A 25,656-nucleotide genomic window follows, 5' to 3' on the forward strand; every position below is an offset into this window, starting at 1 on the left:
TTGCTAATTTTTGTTGGGATTTTTGTGTCTATATCCATTAGAGATATTGGCCTATAGTTCTCTTTTTTTTTTTTTTTTGTATTATCTTTACCTAGTTTTAGTATCAGGTTAATATTGGCTTCATAAGTTGAATTTGGAAGCTTTCCTTCCTCTTCTATTTTTTGGAATAGTTTGACAAGAATAAGTATTAACTCTTTAAATGTTTGATAGAATTCATCTGTGAAGCAATCTGGTCCTGTACTTTGTTTGTTGGGAGCTTTCTGATTACTGATTCCATTTCATTGCTGGTAATCAGTCTGCTCAAATTTTCTATTTCTTTTTGCTTCTTTCTGTTTTGGTAGGTTATGTGTTTCTAGGAATTTATCCATTTCTTCTAGGTTGGCAATTTGTTGGCATATATTTTTCATAATATTCTCTTGTAATTGTGTTTCTGTGGTATTGATTGTTATTTCTCTTCTGACACTTCTAATTGTGTTTGAGTCTTCTCTCTCTCTTTTGCTTCATATGTCTAGCTAAAGGTTTATCAATGTAATTGGTTTTTTCAAAGACTCAGCTCTTGGTTTCATTTATCTGTTCTATCATTTTTTAGTTTCTATTTCATTTATTTTTGCTCTAATGTTTATTATTTCCTTCCTTCTACTGGTTTTCAGTTTTGTTTATTCTCCTTTTTCTAGCTCTTTAGGTGTAAGGTTAGGTTGTTATTTGGCATAGTTCTCGCTTCTGGAGGTAGACCTGTATTGCTCTAAAGTTCCCCCTTAGAACAGCTTTTGCTGCATCCCCATGATTTTGGACCATTGTGTTTTCATTTTTACTTGTCCCCATGTATATTTTTATTTTCTCTGTGATTTCTTGGTTGATCCACTCATTGTTTAGTAGAATGCTATTTAACCTCCATTTGTTTGTGTATTTTCCATATTTTTTATGGTTGGTTTCTAGCGTCATAGCATTGTGGTCAGAAAAGATGCATGGTATGACTTCAATCTTTCTGAATTTGTTGACACTTGCTTTGTGGGCTAACATATAACTTATTCTGAAGAATGTTTCATGTGCAGTTGAAAAAATATATATTCTGCTATTTTAGGATGGAATATTCTAAATATATCCATTACATCTATCTGGTCCAATGTTTCATTGAAAGCCACTGTTTCCTTGTTGATTTTTCAAAAGATTTTATTTGTTTGTTTGTTTGTTTGCTTGCTTGCTTGTTTTTTTTTTGGGGGGGGGGGGGGGCAGAGGGAGAGAAATCAAGCAAGCTCCATGCTGAGTGTGGAGCCTGACATGGGACTCAATCTCACGACTCTGAGATCATGACCTGAGCCTAAATCAAAAGTCCAACACTGGGGGGAAGGAGCAAGATGGCGGAAGAGTAGGGTCTCCAAATCACCTGTCTCCACCAAATTACCTAGAAAACCTTCAAATTATCCTGAAAATCTATGAATTCGGCCTGAGATTTAAAGCGAGACCAGCTGGAATGCTACAGTGAGAAGAGTTCGCGCTTCTATCAAGGTAGGAAGACGGGGAAAAAGAAATAAAGGAACAAAGGCCTCCAAGGGGGAGGGGCCCGCGAGGAGCCGGGCTGAGGCCGGGGCGAGTGTCCCCAGGACAGGAGAGCCCCGTCCCGTCCCGGAGGAGCAGGAGCTGCACCGACCTTCCCGGGCGGAGAGGGGCTCGCGGGGAGGTGGAGCAGGACCCAGGAGGGCGGGGATGCCCTCGGGCTCCCCGGGACAGTAACAGCAACTGCGTGCCCAGGAGAGTGCGCCGAGCTCCCCAAGGGCTGCAGCGCGCACGGCGGGACCCGGCGGGACCCGGAGCAGCTCGGAGGGGCTCGGGCGGCGGCTCCGCGGAGGGGGCTGCGGGGCCGGGAGCGCGAATCCACCAGCGCAGGCCCCGGAGCACAGGGCGCCGGGACACAGCCCAGGATCCCGCCTCCCCCGGGACAGGCAGAGGCCGGGAGGGCCCAGGACAGCGAGGACGCTCCTGCCCCAGCTGAGCAGATCAGCGGCCCCGCCCCGGAGCCTCCAGGCCCTGCAGACGGAGTTCCTGCCGGAGCTGAATCCAGGTTCCAGAGCTGCCCCGCCACTGGGGCTGTTCCTCCTGCGGCCTCACGGGGTAAACAACCCCCACCGAGCCCTGCACCAGGCAGGGGCACAGCAGCTCCCCCAACTGCTAACACCTGAAAATCAGCACAACAGGCCCCTCCCCCAGAACACCAGCTAGACGGACAACTTCCAGGAGAAGCCAAGGGACTTAAAGAACACAGTATCAGAAGATACTCCCCGGTGGTTCTTTTTTTGTTTGTTTTGTTTTGTTTTGTTTTGTTTTGCTTTTTGATTTGTTTCCTTCCCCCACCCCGTTTTTTTCTCCTTTCTTTTTCTTTCTCTTTTTCTTCTTTTTTTTTTCCTTTTTTTTCTTCCCTTTTTTTTCTCTTTCTCTTTTCTTTCCTTCTTTCTCTCCTCTCTTTTTCTCTTTTTCCCAATACAACTTGCTTTTGGCCACTCTGCACTGAGCAAAATGACTAGAAGGAAAACCTCACCTCAAAAGAAAGAATCAGAAACAGTCCTCTCTCCCACAGAGTTACAAAATCTGGATTACAATTCAATGTCAGAAAGCCAATTCAGAAGCACTATTATACAGCTACTGGTGGCTCTAGAAAAAAGTATAAAGGACTCAAGAGACTTCATGACTGCAGAATTTAGAGCTAATCAGGCAGAAATTAAAAATCAATTGAATGAGATGCAATCCAAACTAGAAGTCCTAACGACGAGGGTTAACGAGGTGGAAGAACGAGTGAGTGACATAGAAGACAAGTTGATGGCAAAGAGGGAAACTGAGGAAAAAAGAGACAAACAATTAAAAGACCATGAAGATAGATTAAGGGAAATAAACGACAGCCTGAGAAAGAAAAACCTACGTTTAATTGGGGTTCCCGAGGGCGCCAAAAGGGACAGAGGGCCAGAATATGTATTTGAACAAATTCTAGCTGAAAACTTTCCGAATCTGGGAAGGGAAACAGGCATTCAGATCCAGGAAATAGAGAGATCCCCCCCTAAAATCAATAAAAACCGTTCAACACCTCGACATTTAATAGCGAAGCTTGCAAATTCCAAAGATAAAGAGAAGATCCTTAAAGCAGCAAGAGACAAGAAATCCCTGACTTTTATGGGGAGGAGTATTAGGGTAACAGCAGACCTCTCCACAGAGACCTGGCAGGCCAGAAAGGGCTGGCAGGATATATTCAGGGTCCTAAAGGAGAAGAACATGCAACCAAGAATACTTTATACGGCAAGGCTCTCATTCAAAATGGAAGGAGAGATAAAGAGCTTCCAAGACAGGCAGCAACTAAAAGAATATGTGACCTCCAAACCAGCTCTGCAAGAAATTTTAAGGGGGACTCTTAAAATTCCCCTTTAAGAAGAAGTTCAGTGGAACAGTCCACAAAAACAAGGACTGAATAGATATCATGATGACACTAAACTCATATCTCTCAATAGTAACTCTGAATGTGAACGGGCTTAATGACCCCATCAAAAGGCGCAGGGTTTCAGACTGGATAAAAAAGCAGCACCCATCTATTTGCTGTCTACAAGAGACTCATTTTAGACAGAAGGACACCTACAGCCTGAAAATAAAAGGTTGGAGAACCATTTACCATTCAAGTGGTCCTCAAAAGAAAGCAGGGGTAGCCATCCTTATATCAGATAAACTAAAATTTACCCCAAAGACTGTAGTGAGAGATGAAGAGGGACACTATATCATACTTAAAGGATCTATTCAACAAGAGGACTTAACAATCCTCAATATAGGGATCCCTGGGTGGCGCAGCGGTTTGGCGCCTGCCTTTGGCCCAGGGCGCGATCCTGGAGACCCGGGATCGAATCCCACGTCGGGCTCCCGGTGCATGGAGCCGGCTTCTCCCTCTGCCTGTGTCTCTGCCTCTCTCTCTCTCTCTCTCTCTGTGACTATCATAAATAAATAAAGAAAAAAAAATTAAAAAAAAAAAAACAATTCTCAATATATATGCCCCGAATGTGGGAGCTGCCAAATATATAAATCAATTATTAACCAAAGTGAAGAAATACTTAGATAATAATACACTTATACTTGGTGACTTCAATCTAGCTCTTTGTATACTCGATAGGTCTTCTAAGCACAACATCTCCAAAGAAACGAGAGCTTTAAATGATACACTGGACCAGATGGATTTCACAGATATCTACAGAACTTTACATCCAAACTCAACTGAATACACATTCTTCTCAAGCGCACATGGAACTTTCTCCAGAATAGACCACATATTGGGTCACAAATCGGGTCTGAACCGATACCAAAAGATTAGGATCGTCCCCTGCATATTCTCAGACCATAATGCCTTGAAATTAGAACTAAATCACAACAAGAAGTTTGGAAGGACCTCAAACACGTGGAGGTTAAGGACCATCCTGCTAAAAGATAAAAGGGTCAACCAGGAAATTAAGGAAGAATTAAAAAGATTCGTGGAAAAAAAAAATAAAAAAAAAAATAAAAAGATTCGTGGAAACTAATGAGAATGAAGATACAACCGTTCAAAATCTTTGGGATGCAGCAAAAGCAGTCCTAAGGGGGAAGTACATCGCAATACAAGCATCCATTCAAAAACTGGAAAGAACTCAAATACAAAAGCTAACCTTACACAGAAAGGAGCTAGAGAAAAAACAGCAAATAGATCCTACACCCAAGAGAAGAAGGGAGCTAATAAAGATTCGAGCAGAACTCAACGAAATCGAGACCAGAAGAACTGTGGAACAGATCAACAGAACCAGGAGTTGGTTCTTTGAAAGAATTAATAAGATAGATAAACCATTAGCCAGCCTTATTAAAAAGAAGAGAGAGAAGACTCAAATTAATAAAATCATGAATGAGAAAGGAGAGATCACTACCAACACCAAGGAAATACAAACGATTTTAAAAACATATTATGAACAGCTATACGCCAATAAATTAGGCAATCTAGAAGAAATGGACGCATTCCTGGAAAGCCACAAACTACCAAAACTGGAACAGGAAGAAATAGAAAACCTGAACAGGCCAATAACCAGGGAGGAAATTGAAGCAGTCATCAAAAACCTCCCAAGACACAAGAGTCCAGGGCCAGATGGCTTCCCAGGAGAATTTTATCAAACGTTTAAAGAAGAAATCATACCTATTCTCCTAAAGCTGTTTGGAAAGATAGAAAGAGATGGAGTACTTCCAAATTCGTTCTATGAAGCCAGCATCACCTTAATTCCAAAGCCAGACAAAGACCCCGCCAAAAAGGAGAATTACAGACCAATATCCCTGATGAACATGGATGCAAAAATTCTCAACAAGATACTGGCCAATAGGATCCAACAGTACATTAAGAAAATTATTCACCATGACCAAGTAGGATTTATCCCTGGGACACAAGGCTGGTTCAACACCCGTAAAACAATCAATGTGATTCATCATATCAGCAAGAGAAAAACCAAGAACCATATGATCCTCTCATTGGATGCAGAGAAAGCATTTGACAAAATACAGCATCCATTCCTGATCAAAACTCTTCAGAGTGTAGGGATAGAGGGAACATTCCTCGACATCTTAAAAGCCATCTATGAAAAGCCCACAGCAAATATCATTCTCAATGGGGAAGCACTGGGAGCCTTTCCCCTAAGATCAGGAACAAGACAGGGATGTCCACTCTCACCACTGCTGTTCAACATAGTACTGGAAGTCCTAGCCTCAGCAATCAGACAACAAAAAGACATTAAAGGCATTCAAATTGGCAAAGAAGAAGTCAAACTCTCCCTCTTCGCCGATGACATGATACTCTACATAGAAAACCCAAAAGTCTCCACCCCAAAATTGCTAGAACTCATACAGCAATTCGGTAGCATGGCAGGATACAAAATCAATGCCCAGAAGTCAGTGGCATTTCTATACACTAACAATGAGACTGAAGAAAGAGAAATTAAGGAGTCAATCCCATTTACAATTGCACCCAAAAGCATAAGATACCTAGGAATAAACCTCACCAAAGATGTAAAGGATCTATACCCTCAAAACTATAGAACACTTCTGAAAGAAATTGAGGAAGACACAAAGAGATGGAAAATATTCCATGCTCATGGATTGGCAGAATTAATATTGTGAAAATGTCAATGTTACCCAGGGCAATATACACGTTTAATGCAATCCCTATCAAAATACCATGGACTTTCTTCAGAGAGTTAGAACAAATTATTTTAAGATTTGTGTGGAATCAGAAAAGACCCCGAATAGCCAGGGGAATTTTAAAAAAGAAACCATATCTGGGGGCATCACAATGCCAGATTTCAGGTTGTACTACAAAGCTGTGGTCATCAAGACAGTGTGGTACTGGCACAAAAAAAGACACATAGATCAGTGGAACAGAATAGAGAATCCAGAAGTGGACCCTGAACTTTATGGGCAACTAATATTCGATAAAGGAGGAAAGACTATCCATTGGAAGAAAGACAGTCTCTTCAATAAATGGTGCTGGGAAAATTGGACATCCACATGCAGAAGAATGAAACTAGACCACTCTCTTGCACCATACACAAAGATAAACTCAAAATGGATGAAAGATCTCAATGTGAGACAAGATTCCATCAAAATCCTAGAGAAGAACACAGGCAACACCCTTTTTGAACTCGGCCATAGTAACTTCTTGCAAGATACATCCACGAAGGCAAAAGAAACAAAAGCAAAAATGAACTATTGGGACTTCATCAAGATAAGAAGCTTTTGCACAGCAAAGGATACAGTCAACAAAACTCAAAGACAACCTACAGAATGGGAGAAGATATTTGCAAATGACATATCAGATAAAGGGCTAGTTTCCAAGATCTATAAAGAACTTCTTAAACTCAACACCAAAAAAACAAACAATCCAATCATAAAATGAGCAAAAGACATGAACAGAAATCTCACAGAGGAAGACCTAGACATGGCCAACACGCACATGAGAAAATGCTCTGCATCACTTGCCATCAGGGAAATACAAATCAAAACCACGATGAGATACCACCTCACACCGGTGAGAATGGGGAAAATTAACAAGGCAGGAAACAACAAATGTTGGAGAGGATGTGGAGAAAAGGGAACCCTCATACACTGTTGGTGGGAATGTGAACTGGTGCAGCCACTCTGGAAAACTGTGTGGAGGTTCCTCAAACAGTTAAAAATATACCTGCCCTACGACCCAGCAATTGCACTGTTGGGGATTTACCCCAAAGATACAAATGCAATGAAACGCCGGGACACCTGCACCCCGATGTTTATAGCAGCAATGGCCACGATAGCCAAACTGTGGAAGGAGCCTCGGTGTCCAACGAAAGATGAATGGATAAAGAAGATGTGGTTTATGTATACAATGGAATATTACTCAGCTATTAGAAATGACAAATACCCACCATTGGCTTCAACGTGGATGGAACTGGAGGGTATTATGCTGAGTGAAGTAAGCCAGTCGGAGAAGGACAAACATTATATGTTCTCATTCATTTGGGGAATATAAATAATAGTGAAAGGGAATATAAGGGAATGGAGAAGAAATATGTGGGAAATATCAGAAAGGGGGACAGAACGTAAAGACTGCTAACTCTGGGAAGCGAACTAGGGGTGGTAGAAGGGGAGGAGGGCGGGGGGTGGGAGTGAATGGGTGACGGGCACTGGGGGTTATTCTGTATGTTAGTAAATTGAACACCAATAAAAAATAAATTAAAAATAAATACAAATAAATACAAATAAATAAAAAAACAAAACAAAAGTCCAACACTTAACGGAATGAACAATCCAGGCATCCCTCCTGGTTGATTTTCTATTTGGATGATGTATTCATTGATGTAAATGAGTATTAAGGTACCCTAATATTATTCCATTACTACTTATTACTTCCTTTATGTTTGTTATTAGCTGCTTTATGTATTTGGGTGCTCCTGTGATGGGCGCACAAATATTTACAATTGTTATATGTTCTTGTTGTATATTCCCTTTATGATTATATAATGTCCTTCTTTGCCTCTTCTTAGTCTTTGTTTTAAAGTTTATTTTGTTCTATGTGAGTATTGATACCCTGGTTTTCTTTTTACTTCTATTTGCGTAAATGCTTTTCCCTCCTTTCACTTTCAATCTGCAGGTGTCTTTAGGTCTGAAATGAGTCTCTTACAGGCAGCATATAGATGGACCTTGCTTATTTATTTCTTCTGTCACCTTATATTTTTTTGTTGGAGTGTTTAGTCCATTTATATTCGAAGTAATTATTGATAGGTTTGTACTTCTTGCCATTTTGTTCCTTGTTTTATGGTTGTTTTTGTAGTTCTTCTCCATTCCTTTTTTCTCTTTCTCTGTTTCATGATTTGCTAGCTTTCTTTAATGGTATAAACTTCCTCATAATCTTTTGCCTATCTATTACTGGTTTTTAATTTGTGTTTACCATTAGGTTTATATATAACATCTTATGCTTATAGCAGTCTATATTAAGTTCATGGTCACTTAAGTTTTAACCCATCTTAAAGCATGTTTTATTCATATCAACCACCCACCATGTTTTACATATATGGTGTCATACTTTACACCCTTTTATTTTGTGAATTCATTGCCTGATTTGTATAGATATACTTAATTTTACTCCTTTTATGCTTTCTACTTTTCTGACTCCTGCTTATGGTCTTTCCTTTCCACTGGCAGAGTCCCCTTTAACATTTCTTACAAGGTAGGTTAGTGGTGATGAATTCCTTTACTTTTGTTTGTCTGGGAAACTCTTTGTCTCTCCTATTTTGAATGATAACCTTCCTAGATAGGGTATTCTTGGTTGCAGAGGTTTTTTTTTTTCTTTCAGCACTTTGACTATATCATGTCACTCCCTTCTGGCCTATGAAGTCTCTGTTAAAAAAAATCAGCTGATAGCCTTACAGGGTTTCCCTTGTATGTCACTGTTTTCTTTTCTCTTTTTGCTTTTAAATTTCTCTCTTTATCAGTACCTTTTGCCATTTTAATTACTTTGTGACTTGGTATGGATCTCCTTGGGTTGATTTTGTTGGAGACTCTCTGTGCTTCCTGAATCTAAATTTCTGCTTCCTGTTCCAGATTTGGAAAGTTTTCAGCTATTATTTTTTCAAATAAATTTTCTGCCCCCCTTTCTCTCTTCTCCTTCTAGGATCTCTATAATGCAAATGTTATTATGCTTGATGGCGTCATTGAGCTCCCTAAGTTTATTTTCATATTTTATTTTTTTTCTGTTCAACTTGATTGTTTTCCATTACTCAGTCCTCCAGATCACTGATCCATTCTTCTGCTTCCTCTAGTATACATTTTATTCCCTCTGGTGTATTTTTCATATCAGTCATTGAGTTCTTCATCTCTGATTGGTTTCTTTTTTTTTTTTTTTTTTTTCTGATTGGTTTCTTATGTTTTCTGTATCTTTGTTGATGGTCTCATTGAGATCCTCCCTTCTTCTCAAGTCCAGAGAAGACTTACGATCATTACTTAAAATTCTTTATTAGGCATATTACTTATCTCCATTTTATTTAGATCTCTTGCTGTGATTTTGTCCTGTTCTTTCATTTGGGACGTATTCCTGTCTCCTCATGTTGTCTAAATCATCTCTGTGTCTGTTTCTATATGTTAGTAACATCAGCTACGTAGCCTGCTCTTGAAATAGTGGCTTTAAAAAGAAGAGGTCCTGTAGTGCTCTGCAGTGCAGTGTTCTTGCTCACTGGAACCTGACACTTTAGCGGTGTCTCCTAAGCATGTTGCATGTTCCCTCCTATTGTGGCTGAGCCATATTTGCCTTCAGTCCAATATTCTTCAGTGGCTCTCTTTGCCTGTTTGTGGGCATGGTTTGGGCCCGGTGTTGTTAGTGGGCCTGTCTGCAATCGCCTAAGGCTTGAACTAAGTCAGACCAGGCTTTTGCCAGAGTTGCAGTCGCATCAAACTGCAGGGTGCTCTCCTTGTGCTGCCCCTTGAGAAACCTTCATTAGGGGTGGGGCCTTCAGTCAGACTGGTGTGTGTGGTTGTCCTGTCTCCTTCCCAGGGCAAGAGTCACTTTGGAGTGCTGCTGACCCCTGTCGGGACTCCTTACACACTACTAGGTTTGTGCACCACTTTGGATGGGCTCCAGTCAAGGGCATATTGGAGGGGGCAGGTCCACATGAGAGCCCGGTGCCAGCAGGTTCTATGCTGGACCACTGCAGAAAGGGAGCTGCAACCACCCAGGAAATCTGCCGAGCCTGGCCAGGCTGGATGGAGCAGATCCACAGAAGCATGCAGGCAGTGTGCACCATTAGCAAGGTAAGTGAGGTGTTTGGTCCTGCACTGATTCTTGCAGTTATCTCTGTATCTAGGATGGGGGACAAGGGAGGCAAATGGCACCCACTAGTTCTTTTGTTCCTGAAGAAGTCTCCCAAAGTTCCCTGACCCTCCAGCACATATTCTGATATTACTAAATAACTATCCTTCCTGTTTCCCTCAAGAATTTTTCAAACTATTACTTCTAAGCTGTATCTTAGTGGAACTGTTTGTTGTGCTGTCCCATTAAGGGCAGAGACTCCATTTCTTTTCACCCTTCTGGCCCTCTCAGAGCCAAGCCCATTGGTTTTTAAAGTTCCAGGTGTTAAGTCCAACTGATTGTCAAAAATTCACAAAACCAGTCCCTTCAGGCCTTCAAAGCCAAATCTTATAAGGATTCATCTTCCCATTGCCTCCTGTGCCTAAAATGCCTGGTGCAGGTTCTCTCCTCTCCTCTCTCCATAGCTGTGTCTCTCCCTCCTGTAGACTCTCCCATGGGTCGGTTTAGCTTCCAACCATGTCTCTGCCCTTTCTACCCTCTACATTTAGCTGTGGAAAGCCTGTTCCACTAGTCTTCAGGTCATTTTCTGGGTTATTTACACTGATGTGTGTGTTATCTAGGTCTATCAGTGGGATGAGGTGAGCCCAGAATCCTCTTACTCTGTCATCTTCCCCAGAAGTCCCAGATGCACTTCTTAAAGAAGTGTGGAGATTGGGGTTCAGATTCCACCCTATCAGAGAAGGCAATCAACTATACAGATTGTGCCATCTCTGCCAATTCCCACAAGTCAAATATATAGACGATAAAATACCACAAGAATGTTAAAAATTGTTATTGAAAAAAAATGTCGAAAACATATAAAAGTAGGGAGAAGAATATAATTAAAACCAAATACTCATCATCCAGTTTCAACTATTACTAATTGTCAGCCAATTTTGTTTTATCTCCTATATTAGTTTTCTATTGCTGCATAGCAAATTATCAACATTTTTAGAGGCTTAAAGCAACATTCATTTATTATATCACAGAAAGTCAAAAGTCTAGAAATAGTGTAACTGGTTTCTCTGCTCATGGTCTCACCAAGCTGCAAAGTATTGCCTGGAGTTACAATCTCATGTGGGGTCTGGGACCCTCTGCCAAGCTTATGTGATTGCTGGCACATTTCAATTCCTTGTGGTTATAGGACTGAAGTCCCTGTTTTCTTGGTGGCTATCAGCCAAGGAGCTTCTCTCATCTCCTAGAGAGCATTCTCTAATCTCTGGCACGTGGCCCTCTGCATAGGCAGTTACAACATTGTTGTTCACTTCTTCAAGGACAGCAGGAAATCATCTGCTGTTACTCTTCATCTCTTTTCATGGCTATCCTCATTAGGTCAGACCCAAGTAGGAAAATCTTCTATTTTATTAATTCACAGTCAGCCTATTGTATCTTTTTTTTAAATAATAAATTTATTTTTTATTGGTGTTCAATTTGCCAACATACAGAATAACACCCAGTGCTCATCCCATCAAGTGCCCCACTCAGTGCCTGTCACCCATTCACCCCCACCCCCCACCCTCCTCCCCTTCCACCACCCCTAGTTCGTTTCCCAGAGTTAGGAGTCTTCATGTTCTGTCTCCCTTTCTGATATTTCCTACCCATTTCTTCTCCCTTCCCTTCTATTCCCTTTCACTATTATTGCATCTTAATTAAATCTGGAAAAGGTCTTATACCATATAACATAACATAATCATGAGAGCAGTATCTTATCATATTCACAATTTCACTCAAGGGGAAGAGTTTATAGTGCATGTCTTCAGGGGTGGCATTCATGGGGCCATCTGAGAATTATGACCACCCTAATCACCCAAATTATTTTGAAGCAAACATCTGAAAGAGTATCAATTAATATTTGTGTGTATCTCTAAAATGTAAACACTGATTTTTAAACAACCACTATGCCATTATCAAACTTAAAATAATCCATTAATATCACCTGATATACAATAAATGTTCAAATTTTTCCTATTTTTATTATTTTTAAAGTTTGATCACATCAGGATCTTAATGAGATTCAAGTATTGAAGTTGGGAGCTATGTCTCTTAAATTTCTTTAAATATATATAATCTCTTCCTCCATCCTTTTTTTCCCTTTGTAATGTACTTCTTGAAGAAACAGGGCCATTTTTCATATAAATTTCTTAGAATGGATTTTTGTTTTTACTATTAAACTTTTTATTTTAAGATAATTGTAGATTCACATGAAATTGTAAGAAATAATGCAGAGAGATCACATTTACATTTACCTAGTTTCTCCAACTATATCAACTTGAAAAACTTTATTATAATGTATGGTGAAAATACATAATATTCCCATCATCACAAGAATTCTTCATGTGCCTTTCAAAAGCCACAATAACCAAACTGTAGGAGCCATGATGTCCTTTGACAGATGAATGGATAAAGTGGGAATGCAAACTGGTGCAGCCACTCTGGAAAACAGTGTGGAGGTTCCTCAAGAAGTTAAAAATAAAGCTACCCTATGACCCAGCAATTGCACTACTGGGTATTTACCCCAAAGATACAGATGTAGTGAAACCAAGAGGCACCTGCACCCTGATGTTTATAGCAGCAATGTCCACAAAAGCCAAACTGTGGAAGGAGCTGAGATGTTCTTCGGCAGATGAATGGATAAAGAAGATATGGTACATATATAAAATGGAATATTCCTCAGCCATCAGAAAGGATGAATACCTACCATTTACATCGACCTGGATGGAACTTCAGGGTATTATGCTGAGTTAAATAAGTCAATCAGAGAAAGACAATTATCATACGGTTTCACTTATACGTGAAACGTGAGTAATAGTGAAAGGGACCATACGGGAGGGGGGGAAACTGAGTGAGGAAAAATTAGAAAGGAAAACAAGCCATGAGGACCCTGGACTCTGGGAAACAAAGAAAGGGTTTCAGAAGGGGAGGTGGGTGGGGAGGGATAGGGTAACTGGGTGATGGGCATTAAGGAGGGCACATGATGAGATGAGCACTGGATGTTATACTATATGTCGACAAATTTAATTTAAATAAATAAATAAGCTATATCTACTTCCCTCCTATCCCAACCCTCCTTAATCTCTATTAACCAATAATCTGATCTCCATTTTTATACATTTGCCATTTTAAGAATGATATATACATGGAATCATACAGTATGTAACATTTGAAATTGGCTGTTTCACTCAGCAAAATTCTCTGTTTATCAATAGTTCATTCTTTTTTATTGTTTAGTATTGCTTCATGGTATGTATATACCACAGTTTGCTTAATCAATCTAGGATATCTATATTGTTTCCTGTTTAGGGATTTTATCAATAAAGCTACTAAAACTTGCATGTACAGTTTTCCATGACTATCAGTTTTTATTTCTCTGAGATAAATGCACAAAAGCACAATTTCTAGGTCATGTGGCAAGTGAATGTTTGGATTTTTTTAATTGAAGAAGCTGTTGACTGTTTACTAGACTAGCTGACTAGTTATACCATTTTACATTCCCATAAACAATTCATACATAACTGATAAGTATGCAATGATGTCTTAGTATGGCTTTAAATTGTATTTCTCTAGTAGCTAGCACATCTTTTCAGGTACTTTTTGGCCATCTGTGTATACATGGTAAAATGTTTTTCATGTTGTTTACCCACTTTCTAATTGGATGTTTGTTTTTTGCTGTTAAATTTTGAATTGTTTATTTATTTTAGGTGAGTTCCTTATCAGATGTGTGGTTTGCAAATATTTTCTCCCAGTATAAAGTTTGTCTTTTCATCTTCTTAACAAGGCCATTCACAGAGCAAAAGTCTTAATTTTCATGAGATCCAATTTATGAATTCCTTTTATGCATCATTCTTCTGGTGTCAAGGCTAGAACTCTTTGCCAAGTCCTAGAGCCCAAAGTCTTCTATTTCTTTTCTAATACTTTTATAGTTTTTCATCTTACATTTATGTTCATGATCTGTTTTGAGTTGATTTTTGTATAAGTTGTGATGTTTAAGTTAAGATTCCCTTTTTTGCCCATGGACTTCAGTACTATTTGTTGAAAAGGCTCTTGATCCTCTATTAAATTGCTTTTGCACCATTGTCAAAAATCACGTTGGCATTCCTATGTGGGTCTATTTTTGAGTAGTATACTCTATTCCATTGATCTATGTGTCTATCCCTCCAACAATATTATGCAACGTTTATTACTGTAGCTATAAAATAATTCCTGAAAATGAGGTTGACTGATTCCTACCAATTTATTTTTTCCAAAATTGCTAAAGTTATTCTACTTCCTTTGCCCTTCCATATACATTTTATAATAATCTTGTCTATCTATAAAAAAATCTTGCTGAGACTTTTATCATAATTATATTAAACATGCATATCAATCTGGGGGACGATTGGCATCTTGGCTATGTTGAGTCTTTTGATCAATAAATATGGCATGTTATGTAGATCTTTGAGATTAACTCAGCTTTTTGAATCTGTAGGACTATGTCTTTTACCAAATTTGGAAAGTTTTTAGTCATTACTTCTTAGAGTATTTTTCTTCAGCCCCTTCTTTCTCCTCTTATTCTGACACTCCAGTGACATGGATTTAGATCCTTTGTTATACTTCCACAAGTCACTTAGTCTTTATTTTTTTCAGTCTATTTTTCCTTTGCTGTTCAGATAGGCTTCTATTCATATCCAAAGGTTGAAGGTTACCTCAGATCCTCTCCACTAGGTGGGGTAAAATTCCAGGCCCTCAAGAGGTCTCCACAATCACTGCTGATGCCCAGTGGTGATGACAGTCCTCTGCCTCCATTTGGTCTTCTCTGGCAAGGGAGTTGGAGTGCCTCATTACAGCCCCGTGAAGGTGGAAATCTGTTTCCTCTCAGCCTTGACTGATGTGTGCGGGGATGGAGTTGCAATTATTTCTGTGATACTGGGCTGGAGTACAGCAGTTATTGTCTAAAAGGTTTTTGTCTTGCTGGGCTGTCCCTTTCCTGGTCCTTTGGCTAGAAGGAGAAGGCTTTTGCTGGAACTTTTTTTGTCTGCATCCATTGGCATTTCCTGATTGCTGGCTTCTTCAGCTTCAAGTTTGGAATATATGATGCAAGACAAAAAGAAACTCAGGGAATGCACCACTTTGCCATTCCTCAGATCCCTAGGACCCTAGCCAGTCTGGCTTCTTCTTTCCAACTTTCAGTGTATTTTTATATTTGCTTTAAATATAAGACCTAGGATTTTTAGTTGCTCGTAGCAGGATTACTAGGTAAAATACTTTTACTCCATCTTCTCAAAAACAAAAGTCTCCAGACTGGATTTTGATGATTATATCTACAAGTTCAGTCTATTTTCACTCTGCCTTGCAGATCAGTAAATTCTACTGATCTCTTCAAGTTCACTGATTCGATCCTGTCATCTCCTCTCTACTACTGAGCCCATCCAGCAAGATTTTTATATCAGCTATTATATTTTCAGTTCTGTTTTTCCTATCTGCTTCTTTTTTTCATAACTTCTATTTCTTCCCTGAAATCTTCTATTTCTATTTTGTTTACAGGGAATTTGTAGTTGCCTGTTGAACCAGTTTTATGAAGGCTTCTTTAAAATCCTTGTCATATTCCAGCATTTTTTTCACCTTAGTGTTGGCATCTCCCATTTTTTTTCTCACTCAAATTGTGATTTTCTTGGCCCTTGGTATGAAAGGCTCTTTCAATTGTATCCTATACATTGTGGACCTTATATTATGAACTCCAGATCCTATTACTTTTTCTTTTTAGAAAGCAATTCCTCTGTTGAGATGTACAGCAAGGGACTGTGGGTGTCCATGTTCAGCTTCCCTCTAGTCCCTATCAATATCTTCCCAGCAAAAGTAGGATGCTCACCACACAGCCTTATTCCAGACAGTAGAAGTTCAGTTCCTTCTCACTGAACCTGACACCTTCCTGGATAATGTGAAAAAGTAACTAACACCTCACACTGGTGTTAGCTTATTTTTTTTCCAAAATTGTTTTAGTTATTCTATTTCCTGTTTTGTTGCTGTAGGATAAGTAGGTTCTCAGCTCACCACTGGCCCCAATGATACAAGGAAAGTGGAAGGGAGAAGACAAGTAGAGTGCCAAATAGCCCTGGTTCTGACTGCCTAGTTCAACATCATGCAGGAGAGAAGAGATTCAGTAGTTCCTGTATCCTGTTCATGTTACCTTTGAAGGGGAATCAGAGCACCTCCTATTCTGGGTGGGAGGCGGAAGATGAAAGGTGAGAGATGCCAGGTGGGAGATGGAAGATCAGCTCTCTATCTGTTCCTTGTAGGAGAATTGGAATAATGCCTGCTTTTGGCAGGCAGGCAATGTGAAAGCTAACTCCCTGCCAATCCCTGCCAACACTATCCTGACAGGGGAGTCATAGCACTACCATTTTCAATCTGGCTGGAAATGGAAGATCAGTTCCCAGCTCCAGAGATTGTCTTCATGACCCAAAATTAGGCAAAGAAGTCTTAAACATGACACCAAAAGCGTGACATAAAAGAAAAAAATGCTAAATTGGCATCTCAAAATTAAAACTTTTACTCTGAGGAACTCTCTTGTTAGGACAATAAAAATCAAGCTATTGCCTAGAAAAAATATTTTCAAATTAATATCTAATAAAGGACATATCAAGAATATATGGACGCTTCAAAACTCAGAAATTAGAAAACAACCCAATATTAAAAATGGGCAAAAATCATCAATTGACATTTCATTAAATTGGACATATGGATGGCAAATGAATAAATGAAAAATTGTTAAACATCATTAGCCACTAGAGAAATGCAAATTAAAACCATAATTTTATACCATGATACACATTTGAAAATAACTAAAATTTTTAAATATATATATATATATGTACATTACTGAGTGCCATAGTACTATCAGGTCTGAAGAATAACAAACTCTCATACATTACTGGTAGAAATGTAGAATGGTACAGCCATTGTGGAAAATGATTTGGTAATTTCTTATAAACTCACATTTACCATATGATTCAGAAATCCCATTCTTGGGAGAAATAAAAACTTATGGTCAAACAAAACCTGTAAACAAATGTTTATAACAGCTCTATTCATGTTTTCCAAAGCCTGAAAACAACCCAAATATATCCTTCTACAGGTGAATGGATAAATAAACTATGGTGCATCCACTTAAGGGAATACTATTCAGCAATAAAGAGTGAACCACTGATTCAACCAATTGAATGCTTCTCAAAAACATTTTGCTGAGTGAGAAAAGCCAGCCTCAACAAATTACATACTTTATTATTCCACTGTTTTTAGAAAATATGAATCCATATTTTTAAAAAGAAAATATAAAAATATTAGAAGTTTATTCCAGTGGAAAAAAATAGTAATGTGCATATATTTTACAACTGAGTATCTATAGAAACACCTTTAAACCAAAATCATTTGGTAGAACTCAGGGACTGATGAGCTTCAGAAAGAGGGCCATGGGCCAAAATATAAAAAAGAAAAATGCTCACAGGAGCAAAGAGAATATGTGGTTCTTCTAAAATAGAAAAGAAAAGAATAAAGAACAAATAATACAGTGGTGAGAACATTTCTGAGGCACACAAATAATATATCAATGTGAAAGAAAACATTAGTAATTTTATTAGGACAATGTGTAAATGAAATTTTTAAAATGGAAGAATGGTAAATGCAAAAAATAAGTATATGAGATATAACTAACAACCAAGCAAATAACCTCTACAATAGAGAAATATTAACAAAACCATGAATCATAGTTCTTTTTACACTGAATTTACTTTGTGAAAGCTAGTCATGTGTTAGCTTAAGTAACTGTGTTGAATAATAGTCTGAATGAAAATGGTGATTATTCTTATGTAAATCTTATGAAAATCAAGTGATATTTCAATAAAAATACATTTTCAGGCATGACTTGGACTTAATGGTAGTTATGACTGAAGAATATATTTTCAAATAACATTATTATAATCATTGACAAGGTACATATAAACAACATTCATAATAATTAATATGATTATTGCAATTCCTACATTCCTACTTGCAGTCCTTCATATCAATATTGAACCCAATCATGTCATGGAGAATATGGCTTATTATATATAAATATAATTTTCCTTTTTAAAATATAAGTTAATACTTTTCCTGGAGAGAAGGCCTAAAAAAAACAAGACAGATTATTACCTGTGTATTGTTATACTTGAAAGTGTGGGGGAAATTGGATGACTCACATTGTGTACCCACTGGACATCAGAGTTTTTTTCTTTCTAGTTATGCAAGTGGTAAGTATACCAGAGACAGAATAGAATCCAGCATGAGTATGGTCAATATTGCAAGCAAAAAACAAAAACAAAAACAAATATGTACAGAATATGTGTTTATTTCTAGTAGTCTATATCACATCTTTAAAGATTTATATTTTATAATTATGAATGTTATTTATATTTTATAATTTTACATGTTCAGAAGTGTTGGAAAATATTGAAGCCATCAATAAGAAAATAAATATATTACTTATAATTTCAATAGCAAGAGGAAAACATTGTTGCTGGTTGCTTTGTGTTCTCCCCATTGTAAGTATGTCTATATGAATAGTCCTTCAATCTTGGCTTTAATTTAAGTAAGTTTGAATTATTAGGCTATTCATCATGCCAGATTTTTTAGGTTTTAAGTTAGTATTATAAGACTTCTCTTTCTGCCTAAGATTGAATAACAGAGACCAAATTGATATTATCTGAAATAGCTAAAAAAATGACAACACAGATGAAACAATGATTTTCAATTTATTGGATATTGGGCAACAAAGGAGCATGATCTCAGAGATGAAAATAAATGAAGTGAGGCTGACAATTGCTGCAGCTTACTGTCTGGAGAGAGACTGCAGGACACAGTACAAAGAGGGGGAGGCTGGCAGTCACCTTGAGTTGATGAGATGGAGCTGAGAGTCCAAGGAGCCCAGAGAGTCCAGAATTTGAAGGACAGGATACCAGAGAAGAGAGAGCTGCACAGAGAGAAAACTCCAGAGCTCACACAGGGCTAGGAATTGTTCTTGTTCCCACCAGAATGGTAAAATGAATAATTCATGGAGCATTGATCAGAATATTTAAAGGGTTTTGCCTTAGAAATGAGACAATATTGGCAATAGTAGCTATAGGGTAAACACTATTCTGATCTTTCCTAGCTAAGTTTAAAAACTAGACCTGTGTTGGGGGTTGAATTGTGTCCCTTAAAAGGAGTTATCTGTGACTGTGACCTTATTGGAAATAAAGTCTTCACAGGTGTAATTAATTGAGTCAAAATCAGGTCATATGGAAGTGAGGTGGACACTAGTCCCATATGACTGGTGTCCTTCCAAAAGGAGAAGACAGAGACACAAAGGGAGAATACCATGTGAAGACAGAAGCAGGAACTGGAGTGATGCATTCACAAGCCAAGGAACAATAGACAAATTGTTCCAAGGATTGCTGGCTGTCACCAGGAAATAGGAGAGAGACTCAGAACAGATTCACTCTCAGAACCCTTAGAAGGAACCCAACCTACTGGCACCTTAATTTCAGACTTCTAGCCTCCAGAACTTTAGGACAATAAATTCCTGTTGTTTTAAGCCACCTAGTCTGTGGTACTTTGTTGTGGCAACCCTTAGGAAACAAATACAACCCAAAGGATCATGCTATTTCCAAGTAATTTGTGTTTCAGAACAAATCTCAAGGATAATTATTTATAGAAATACGAAAATACCCAGCACACATGTAAGGTAAGATTCACGTGGTGTAGCATCCAATCAAAATTAGCAGGCATGCAAAGAAACTGGAAAGTAGGATTCGTAGTGATGAGAAAATTCAATGAATTTAAACTGACCTAGAAATTACACAAATTGATAGAGTTAGTAGATAAGGGCATCAAAACAGTTGTTACAGCTGTATTCCATATTTTCCAGAAACAAGAGGAGAGTTTAAACATGTTAAATATAGACACAGAAGACATAAAAAGACCTCAAATGCACGTTTGAGAGACAAAAATGAAAATGTCAGAGTTGAAAAGATACACTGGTTTGGATTAAAGACAGAAAAAATGATTAGTGAACTTGAATATACAGCAAAATAAATTTTTGGTAATGAATCAAAAAGAAAAAAAAATGAAACTAATGAATAGAGCACTAGTAAGCACTGAAATCACTTCCAGTGAACTAATATACATACATTTGGAGATCCCAAAAGCAAAAAAGGCATGCAGATAGAAAAAAAAATACTTGAGGATATAAATGAAAAATTATCAAATTTTATGAAAATTGTAATCACACAGACAGACCCAAGAAGCTAAAAGAATCCCCCAAACAAGAAAAGTATGAGGAGAACCCTTTTATAATGTGTACAGATGTCAAATCATCATGATGTGCACATTAAATATGTTACAATTTTGTCAATTTTACTTCAATAAAGCTGAAAAAAATAGAAAAAAGAAAAAAAAGCTATGCCAAGTCACATAATAAACAAATTGCTTAAAACTAGTGCTAAAAAAGAAAAGCCGGGATCCCTGGGTGGCGCAGCGGTTTAGCGCCTGCCTTTGGCCCAGGGCACGATCCTGGAGACCCGGGATCGAATCCCACGTCAGGCTCCCGGTGCATGGAGCCTGCTTCTCCCTCTGCCTGTGTCTCTGCCTCTCTCTCTCTCTCTGTGTGTGACTATCATAAATAAATAAAAATTTAAAAAAATAAAAAAGAAAAAAAATAAAAAAGAAAAGCCTTTAGGGAGCAGTGCAGGAGGGTCCCACTTTACCTACAAAGGAACAAAGATAAAGATGACAGTCGTTTTTTATGACACAAAAGATCAGATATTGTACGATTCTATTTATATGAGATATCCAGGATAAAAAAACCCATTAGGACAGACAACAGATTACTGGTTGCCAGGCACTGGGGAAAGGAAGAAATTAGAAGCAATTGCTTCATGAGGATGGGGATTCTGTGTGAGGTCATGGAGAAGTTCTAAAAATAGTAGTGATGATTGCACTTTGAGTGCCACTGACTTGTTCACCTTAAAACCACTAAAATGGTTAGTTTTATCATGTGAATTTTACTACACAAGAAAAGAAAGCCAGAGAAAGTAGAACAAAATCTTTAAAGTACTAAAAGGGGGGAAAAAAAAAACTCTACCTAGATTTCTATACCCAGTTAAAATATATTTCAAAAACAGAAGTGAAATAAATTTTTTTTCAGAACTACAAAACCTGAAACCATGTATTACCAACAGATGTGCACTATGAGAAATGTTGAGGGAAGTCCTCCAAGCAGACAGAAAATGTAGATCCATCTGAATCTACAAAGGAATGAGAGGCAACTGCATGGAAATTGCCACCACATGATATAGCATAACAGTAATTACCTGAGTAAATATGAGCTATTTTCCATATTGTGTAAATGTCTTTAATAAGACATAATTGATAGTTTAAAGTAAAAAGAAAAACAGTACATGGAGTGGTTTATAACATACGTAAAAGAAAAATGTATGACAATGGCAGACAAAAGGTCGAGAAGAAAGAAGTTTATGTATACTGTTGGTTTTTGTATGTCTGACTATTCTGAGATACAATTGATAAGAGTGGCTGTTCTTTTCTTTGTACATAAAGGCCCTGGCACAGCGACTGGGTGGGCCCACACATAACAAGCATTTCAAAGACATTCATCATTTAAAGTATGAACATAATGCGACTAGAGGCAATACTGTAAACTCCAGAAAAATTCTTTTTCTCAGTTCCTTGAATAAAGAACTCAAGGAATCACTTCACCTTGTGTTCTCAAAGGGCATCAAACTACACATTTTTTATTGATTTGGTTGCCATCAGGCAACCTGAGCATCAGTCAAGTGGACCATGCGCCATGTAGCGGGGGGCGGGGGGGCAGAGGTGACAGATGAACGGAAAATGAGCAATATTCCCAGCTCTTGTTGAGGAGGCTGGAACATGAACTGAGAATACTTTCAAAAGAAGGAAACGTGGGTGCAAAGTCAGGGAAGGCCCTCCATGTTATTTGGTGCTGAGGAGCTACCACAGAAAGGCACTAGCTGGGACCTCTTTGCACAAGAGAGTTTGAAGTAAAGCTAGAAAGGAAGAGACAAGGATTGGGATCAGCAGGAAGAGCCTGTGAAAATTCCTAACAGAACCCTAAGGGGAACAGTGGGTCACAGGGAAGGCAGCCGGTCCCATGCTGAAAATCGAGACTGGATGAGTGGGTAGGACAGCATGTGCCAGTGTGTCTAGGTCAGGGGTGGGACAGTGAGGAGTTGGGAATGAGAAATGGGGTGGTAAGGTATGCTAGAGATGCAGAGATTGGGGCTCACAAGTTGTTGACGATGCTGGAGAGCCAGGCAGCAAAACTAGGATTCAGTACATTGGGTGGAATGGGGTCCACACAGATACATGCCTGCAAGGGGTGTGACAGTCCACGGCCCAGGAAGGGGCTTCTAGCACCGGGCTTTCCCCGGAGTGCTCAGAGGGAAACTAGAGTTCTGTGGTTGGGTGACAGGGCCACTGTCCCATAGGAAGAGGGAAGGGTAGTGAGTGGGCAGGACTCCAGGATTATAGTCCTCATTTCAGTCAGACTGGTCTGCCTTCCTCATTGTAGGGTCAAGACCTAAAATTAAGGCTCAATATTATGTGCTGCCTTGACTTCTGGGAAATTGGGAGTGCCTTGAATAATCTAACTCTCAGTTCCCCACTCCACTCTGCTCTTGCCGATAAGGGTCCCCTGGCAAACAATCCTCCTTACAAAGAGAACCGGGTACAGTTCTTATCCTTGAGGAGGTTTCAGTTCCTGCCAGCCTGCAAAACTATTCAGGCCAGTCACATCCTGCTGTGGGAACCAGGGGTCATCCCATTGTCTTGATTCTTCAAAGGCCATCACCTTCCACAGTCTGGGTTGTTCCATGTTCCCAAGTGCAACCCCTGTGTGGCCCTGCATGGCATGCTGTGTCCTCCTCCTCTGAGCTGTAAGTACATGTGATTAATAAACCACCAATCTCGTCACACCGTCAGATGTCATATGCTCAAGCATCATGTCAGATGTCACATGCTAACCATAGACCTAAGGCAGGAGTCCCTCACTCACCAACAGGAAGAATAGGAGATGGTCAAAACACTTGTATTTGCGGCTTGGACTTCTATAGAAGGCTTCAGTTGAAATGAGAATTCTCAGGTCTAAAATTTTGACGACCACTGTCCACCAGTTAGATATAGAATGGATCATGGAGAGATGGCCTCCGGGTACCCTGACCTAAGATCAACTTCCAGTCCCTTGCTCTGTTTGCCATGAAAAGCTTTAGTCACTGCAGACCTACCAGCTTCCTGAAACAGACACACTGGATTAGAGGAGTGTCTGGGTATTGGTGTGTGTAAACTTGGACTTGCTCATTGGTGTGTGTAAACTTGGACTTGCTCAAGAGCAGACCTTTAAAAGTGGCCTGACTCCCTGCATGGAGCCTGCTTCTCCCTCTGCCTGTGTCTCTGCCTGTCTCGAATAAATAAATAAAATCTAAAATAAATAAATAAATAAATAAATAAAAATAAAAGTGGCCTGAAATCGCAGACATGTGACTCCAAACTCATATCACCGCATATATATTAGCCACAAATCCACAAGCATATATCTGCATGCATATGTGTGTGTATTATATGTGTGTATGTCATATACGAAAGTATATATAAGTATATATAGTTATACATAAAAATATATTTAAGTATATACATAAATATATATAGTTATACATATTTTGAAAAGTACTCACCCAGGAATCCACCAGAAAATGTTTTCTGGTTTCCTTAAACTGGGTGAGCACATTTTCCCTTTCAAGTCTTCCCTGGATTTTTAAAACTTTGATTTTGGCTGCTAACTATATGATCCTATTGACGTGACCTAATTTAGTCTCCAGCCCGAGTCCCTCTCCTGCTAGTCTACACCATGCTTCCTCCCGCCCACTGGACAGCTTCACGTGCACAGCCCTCTCAGCCTCACCAGCAACACGGACCCCACTTGCTCATCCGCTGCATCCTTCCTCATTTCTACCCCTAATTCCAATCACCACAAACTTCCCTCCTCTATCTTCGATCTCAGGGAGGAGGAAGAGCTTCTCTCTAGTCAACAACCTTCAGAACTCAGAATCACTATACACTCCTCACCACCCTTTCATTAGGCTTTCCCCAAAATCTATCTCTAAACCTTCTCCCACCCATGGCCTGAATTGACTGCCTTGTCATTTTCGTTTGCTTCATTTGCTTGGTGTTTTTAACTCACTATGTTTTCAGTAAATATTTATCTAATCAATACATGAAGTAATGAATCAATCAATCAAACTACAAGAGGGTCACATTCAATGATTCAGAATATGGAGCCTGTCCGCTGCCTGGGCCTCTGACTGCATGGAAGAAACTCGAAGTGCTACAGCTGCTCACATAACTTTAGAATTCCCATGAGAAACTCACTGACAGTGTCACTTGGGACATCTTCCTACATACAAACATCATCTCAGAGGTGGAGATGCTCTCAGCAGGTAGTACGCGATGCTTCCTGCACTGGACCTCGCAAAACCCCTCATCCCCAGGCAGCTCAACAAGGAAGAGGGCCATCTCCGTGGCTTTCCATCCCCCCTGCAGATGTCTGCACCTTGGGCCAATCCTCTATCTGGTGGCAACATAGACCGGCAGCCATAGCCATAGGACATCTGCCCTCTAGGGTGCCAACAGCTCACGATCTGTGGGGGGCAGCCTGAGCCAGGGACGACACCTGGACCTATTTCCAGGCATTCCCACACCCAGCCCTTTACACTGCAGAGTTTCTGAGGTGCCTAGTCCCAGGGCACTACCCCTCCAACCCCATCCCTCCTTGCAGCTGCACACTCCCTTCCCCTGCTCTCTAGTGTTTCTGGTCTGTCTCAACCCAGACGTCCGTCACCACCTCCACTCACTCACATAGCCCCGCCTCTACAGAGGGGCCCACTGTGCACAGGGAGGCACATCCCAGCCTCCAGCAGGCACCAAGGCAACTCTCAGCCCTGGGACCCTGGCAAGGGTGCACCGGACCCTCGTACTCAGGAGGACTCAAGACTGTTGCTCAGCCAAATGATGCAGGGAGCAGCTGTGCTCTTCCTGACAGAACTCAGGTGACCCTAAGGTAGGGGCTGGTGTCTGGCTTGCGGCAGGGCCACTCCTCCAGTTGACCCGTTTGCTCAGACCTCTCTGAGACTTCCAGCCCGTAATGATGATTCTGAGATCTCCCAAACCTATTCATGTAACTTGTCCAATACCACCTACTCAGACTTCCCACCATCTCCCCTTCT

The sequence above is a fragment of the Canis aureus genome, chromosome X (assembly GCF_053574225.1).
Source record: "Canis aureus isolate CA01 chromosome X, VMU_Caureus_v.1.0, whole genome shotgun sequence".
In the NCBI taxonomy this organism is placed as follows: Eukaryota; Metazoa; Chordata; class Mammalia; order Carnivora; family Canidae; genus Canis; species Canis aureus.